Below are 6,528 nucleotides of genomic sequence, written 5' to 3'. Positions count from 1 at the left end.
GTGCTCGGAGCTGCTCATGCCTCGTGCTCCTTCCAGGCCTGCAGGCCTGCTCTTCCCAGGATCTCTGGAGCATGGCTCTCCCCACAGCCCCCAGCAGCAGACCAAAGGAAGCTCCTCAGATGTGCTGAATACTCTGTGGGTTGTGCTGAAGCCTTTCTGGGGCTACCTAAAAACAGACACCAGACAAAATCAAGGTAAAGAACAGGTCTATTCATTGAAGGGCCTTCAGGTACATTTAGGGCAGACAAATTCCCCCTGGGGCTGCACCCAAAACTGGATGATGGGTCATGGGTTTTCACACTTTTATGTTTGGTCCATTTTGGGGGTGAATCTTCCAATTCCAGCTGCAGGTAATGAAGTCATTTACCCCAAGTTTGCTCCCCCCAGCTCACTTCTGTTTACACTTCTCAGGGCCTGAGGCAGTGAGGCGTCCTTGATTCCCAGGCCTGGAGAGGAATTGTGTTGTCTGACTAAAATGGGAAAGCAGCAGCTAAAACTTGATGTGGAGTTTAAAGTTACACACTAAAGAATTTCAGGATTACAAATACATGAAAAATAAAAAAGCTGAAATCCTAAGGCACCACTACAAGCAAATGGTGAGCTCTCCTGAAACAGATGGGTGTGAAGGGCTGCTCCAACGCAGTAACAAAAATGTAACTTTTCTAACCTATTCCTGCCTTGGCCTGAGGCAGCTGGAACCGTGTTTCAGCTGGCATCATTTTGTTCTGCAGTAACACTTCTACGCCAAGTGGTAAAACCAACAGGTAAAAAAAATAAATATTTTTAACAGCAAGTGAGAGCCTCCCTTTTTCCCAGTTTACCCACATTATTCAGATAGCAGGTATCGTCAGTAGTACTTCAACTCACAGGCCAATTCAGCTCAACCAGAAGCAGTTTTAACCTCATGCCCTCGCAGCAAGATTTTTTTTCTGCTGGCCAAAAATAAGCCAAGAACGAAGGAAAGCCTGTTTTGCCCTGAATTATTTTCTAGGCCCTCCCAAAACATTGCTAACCCTTCTCCTGACATCTTCTCAAGCCCTCATGTGGAGCTTCAACTGCTTTGATTAAGCCTTTTGAATATTAAATTACATGGGAGGGGAAAACATGGATTTTTCTTCCCACTTGGTACAGCAGAATCAGGAACACTTTAAAACCAGGTTGTGCCTTCTAGGGAACACAAAAATCGCTGGTGGGGCGTGACTGTGGTCACGAGAGGTCTTTCCTCCCAAGTGCCTAAAAGTAAAACCCGAGTCCTGCATTCCCACAGGGGTCACAGAATCACTGGATGGTTTGGGTTGGAAGGGACCTTAAAGACCATCTCATTCCACCCCCTGCCATGGGCAGGGACACCTTCCACTATCCTAGGTTTATGAAGGCCCTGTCCAGCCTGGCCTTGGACACTTCCAGGGATCCAGGATTCTCTGGGCTGTGCCAGGGCCTGCCCACCCTCAGAGGGAAGATGAGATGAAAACTATAAAACTCCCTCTGCAAGGAGTCTTTCTGTTGGTGTTTTAAAAGCAGAGTCCCTCTCCCCAGGCACAGATTTTTGTGTCACACCTTCTTGTGAAAGTCCAGAAGCACCGCAGTGTTCTCAGCCGCCTCCCCCCATTTTTTTGGCTGGCTCATTGCTCTCTCCAGTTGTTGCTTCCCAGCCTGAAGATGCTGATGTTTAGCCAGTGGAATCCTGCAGGACATGATTAAATTAAATGCTGCAAGGCAACTGCTCAGGTAGAGGATGGGGCAGTGCAAGCCTCCTGGGGAATGAGCACCTGTGCCCTGTGCTGTCTTGTGTTTTTTAAACTTAGAAACGCCAGCGCTGCAGAACAGCAAGGTAAAATTAGATTTTATGATGTGTACAGGCTGTGAAATACCTGGTGTTCCTGTGTGTTCCTTCTGCATGGCAAAGATTCCAGTGCAGACCCCAGCCCAGCTCCTCCTCTGCTCTTAACCCAGGCACAGGCAAAGCAGGAAAACCCATCTCAAAATACCTGCTGTCCTCAAAAAAATCAATTGTGTGTGTGTCTGTTGGGCTGGTGATACTGAAGAGCCTGAGTGCACAGCAGCTCTGGGGATGGTGGTGGTGGGAAAATATGGTTTAAACCCAGCCAGCAACACAGCCTGAGCATTCTGGTCAGATGCAGCAAACAGCTATAACCTTTCCCCCCCCAAAAAAAGGGACTTTTTTCTTTCAAAGTCCCCAAACTTGCCACTTAAACCTTTTTTAAAAAGAAAGTACTTAATTAAAAATTTTATGTCTCTAAAGGAAGCATTTTATTTCAAAATTGTCTTCTGTCCCTCCAATACCCATCTAAATCTTGTTTCCTTTCAAGTTGAAAAGATCCCCATTTCTTGTTTGGTCACTGAAGGGAAGAATCTTATTTTTGAGCACACACTGCTGAGGAGACAACCAGGAAGGGGTGGCTGGGTTATTCTGTAACTGCAATGCCCAGAAAACACAATTCTTGCTGGGGTTGGGATTATTTGCAGCCTCTTTGCAGGAGAGCTGCATGTTCTCTGTCACATCAGATAGCCCAGAAAAGTTTTCTGTGATGGATTACCTCTGGCAATGTTTTCCCCGAGAGTTCATTTATTGCAAAAAGATCAAAGGTAAAGTCATCCCTGTGCTAACACCTACACCAGTCTTGTCTTCAAAGATGTAATTCCAAAATAAGCATTCTGAAAAATCCTTATTCTTGCCTGATCATGTCAGCAGTGGTGAAGTTTCCTTCACCACAGTGATTTGGAGGAGCACGGCCCCAGCATGGAGCAGGCAGCTCTGTGCGCTACCCTGGGGAAAAGAGGGACTGAAATTCTCGTGTGTTCTTCCTCTTCAAGCAAAATCTGCATCCATGTAATTTCCTGATCTCCAGCTGGTGCTTGGAAATCACCATGGAGCAGAAGCTGCTCAGTGCTCTCAGCTGATTTAATAGTGAAGCAGTTGTACAAGAAGGAGGCAGAGGTTTAGGGCTAGAGGTGGTGCAGAGACTAACCCTAGGATCCCAGAGGACACAGAAAGTCCCCGCCAGACAGCACCTAACACAATATGTCATTTCTGTCACTACTTATGCCTGATTGAGCAAGGCCCACGTCGACACAGATGAGCTGGGTTTAAGTTCCAGCACAGGACATGAAACCAAAACAGCAGCAAAATTCTACAACCAGCACCAAATTGCTGGGGGAAGGGTTCAGAGCACTCCTGAAGATAAATATGTAATTAAAACAAACAATAAATTGCTTATCTTTTCCTTTCTAGCCCAGTCACCTCCCCTCGCAGAGCAATCAGGTGCTGGGCACAGCGAGGTGTGGGGCAGGACCCAATCGCGTCCCTCCCGGAGCCCGCAGGTGTCCCCTGCCACCAGCACATATTAACTGGGGCTGAGCCTCAGCTCACTCACTTGGCTGACGGGCTGCAGGGGTGAGTATTGGCTCATCTGTTACCTCCCAGCAGACTCCCTGGGAAATGTCTCAGTGCCGTGGGGAGATTTGGAATTTGGCAGCCCCTGCTCCCCATCCCGTGCAAAGGCTGAGCCTCACTTGGGGAGTAGCTGCGCTCTCAGTAAGCCCTGAGTAAATCAGGCAAGCAGGAAGGATTTGGCTTCACACTATGAGGTCAGTGGGGTGGTGGAGAGGGTCTTCTGGAGAGCTTCTGCAACTCCGTCCCTGGAGGTTTTCAAGATCTAAGGAGGGCAAAGCCCTGAGCAGTCTGGGCTGAATGAAGTGGTGCCCCGGCTCTGAGCAGGAGGCTGGACTGGGGCCTCTTGAGGTCCCTTCCAGCCTGGGTCACTCCATCATTCTGTTAAGCTGATGTTACATTTGTCTTGCTCAATGGCAGCAATGCTATTTCTTTAGAATGAGGCAAGAAAAAGGCATTTTGCTTCTCATGGAGCGAGCTTGCATGTACCTCTTTCTGCCTTGCTGAGTTCATCTAATTCTTCCCTCACTTTACTTAATGAACATCTTAATTTTCTTCCCCTTGAAGTTATCAGAGCAGTGTGATAACCTGATAACTGCAATCTCCTATCTGCAGAGTGCTCTGTAAACATTAGCCTGTGCTCCTTGTCATATATTTTCATTAAGTGGCAGCAGCTGGGTATTATCATTCCCGGTCTCTTGGCCTGCTTCTCAGTTCCAGTGGAGATTTCCATTTATCCTTTGCCCAGTCTTGTGCCCTCTCAAGATTCTCCATTCAGCAGCAAGTAACGGGGCTGTGGCAGGACACCTGCAGTGGGTCAGGTGTATCTGCTGGCTGACCAGATCATACCTGAGGCTTCAGCCAGGGACTGGGAGGAGTATTGGGACACAGGTAAGAGTTTTGGTAATCCAGAGAGGATGTATCTTCTCTTTGTGATCTAAAACTGCACTGCAGGCAGTGAGGGGAGATGTTTGCACTGGGCATTGCTCCTCTCAGCCATCCTTGGCTGCAGCCAGGCTGTTCATGACTGTCCTTTCTCCTCACACTCCACCCAGCCCATGCTGCTGGATGTGACTGAGGCTGGCAGCAAGGGATCAGCTCAACCAGTGCTGTGTTAAACCCTCCAAAAGTCCCAGATTCTTCCCATCCTTTGGTGCCGTTTCAGGCCATCTGCCATCTCGTTTTGGGGGTTCTACACTTCAGGCAGTTTTTGAAGTTACCTTCAGAGCCACTGTGGGGTTTTTTGATGTACATTAATGTAAATACGAATCCAGACTCTGGGCACAGAAATGCAGTGATTTGAGAGCATTTTTTAAGTGGAAGGAGGACATCCATGCCATTCCTGCAGCTCCAGGAATTACCCAGCCCTTGAGGAGACACATGAGGAATTCTCCAGCAGAGAGGAATATAGATGCACAACTAGTCAAAGGCCAGCTCTTGTTTCTTTGTTCCCTGGGTGTCTAGAAAACATGTATGTATTCACTTTGGGTGAGAGAACAAATGAAAACCCCATTCTTAACTTATTTTTGTGTCAGATGTCAGGGAAGCTGAACACAGTGAGGAGAATGCAACCTTATTTTAGAAGGTGGCAGCCAGTAGTGCTCTTCCTTCCATGAAGCCCTCCTGCACCAGGGCTGGAGGGGAGAGGGGGCTTGTGTGGTGAGGGCCTGAAGCCCCAATAATTTCACCCTCCTGCCTTGTCCCTTTCCACCCCACCACAATTATAGTAGAGATGGGCATCACCAGAAAAAAGGAGAAAAAAAATATAAAGTGTATTTTGCCAGCGTTTTGAACTGGTGAGTTCAATTGTGAAAGCATGCTGATCACCTCTGATACACTGCAGGTTATCTCTTCTTTACCCACAGGTGACTTTTGCTCCTTCCCAGCTAATTCAGTAGGTAAACACAGATTTGCTTTGGGAGATACACTCAAGGCCAACATAAATCCTGGCTTGCAAAGGAAATGAGCCATATTTTTCCCTTTAATCCCTCCCAATGAGGGGCAGGTTTGTCAGTGGTGGGGAAGAGCAGCAGGTTTGCTGGGAAAGCTTTTACTGGCTGAAGGATCCAAGGCATTTTGGAGTGATTGCCCTGCACAGTCATGGTTTCCTGCTGCTCTCTGAGGCTGGGGGTGGTGTCTCTGGAGAAGAAAAGGTGGCTGAGGGCCTAGTGTGGGGGTGGACCAGAGTTCTCTGTCTGCTTTAGCTGTTGGGCCAGGCTGCAGCACGAGGTTGTTGACCTCCATCTTTGGAGATGATGTGGGGCCTCTGGATAAGGAGAAGGTTCAGCCACACACCATGGGCTGTTCCATCCCTCTCATGTGGCTGGAGTAACAGTGTGGTGTGTTTCTGTGTTCCAGGGACAGCCCCAGCCCTCAGGGACCAAACCCCAGCCCCATCCTCCAGCGTGGAAACCACCAGGGAATTACGGCACAGACCTGGGGCTGTCCTGCCACGCTGCTGCAAGGAAACTCCCACCAGGAGGGTGAAACGAGCAGGCAAGCAGGAGGAGGACAGCAGTAATGGTAATTAAGGCTGCCCTTGGGCTCATATGTCAAACCACAAATAATTCAGAAAATCAGGACTCAGCCACAACTGCGTGCTGGCCACTGTGAGTCACAGCTACTGCAGGGAGCCCAGGGACTGGGGAGGAGCAGGGCTGTGGCTTTATGGCCTGGGGGGAAGATGATTCTCCCCAACTAAACTGGATTTCCCAAGGCCCCTCCAGGTCTGGCCCTACTGCAGCAAGTTCTCTGTGTTTAGAAACGGGATGTTTCTCTTTTGAGTCACTGGTTTGCTTCTGTCAGACGGCAAAACAACGTCTCTGTTCTCAATCTGAAGCTAAATGCAGAAGGAATGTCCAACACCATGTCTTGGACCATTTCTGCTACAGCAAAGGTAATGAGAGGGTTAGGCTTGCTCTGATTGCAAAATGCACCACCACAGAGGTGTGGGGAGACAGGGCAGACTAAGCAGCTTAACAGCAGCTTCCATCACCAGTCAAAGTGAGACACAAATCTCCACGACCCTACGGAGTTCTGAGGTCCCTTTATTCACCAATGGTTGAATCAAGGCAAATTCATTCTGTGAACAAGCCAGAAAAGGAACTTACAGGTAC

The sequence above is a fragment of the Pseudopodoces humilis genome, chromosome 2, assembly GCF_049639895.1.
Source record: "Pseudopodoces humilis isolate 2021_Gansu_Grassland_sample_001 chromosome 2, ASM4963989v1, whole genome shotgun sequence".
Taxonomy (NCBI): Eukaryota; Metazoa; Chordata; class Aves; order Passeriformes; family Paridae; genus Pseudopodoces; species Pseudopodoces humilis.
The sequence above is the reverse complement of the archived record's forward strand: the minus strand, read 5'-3'. Positions refer to the sequence as shown.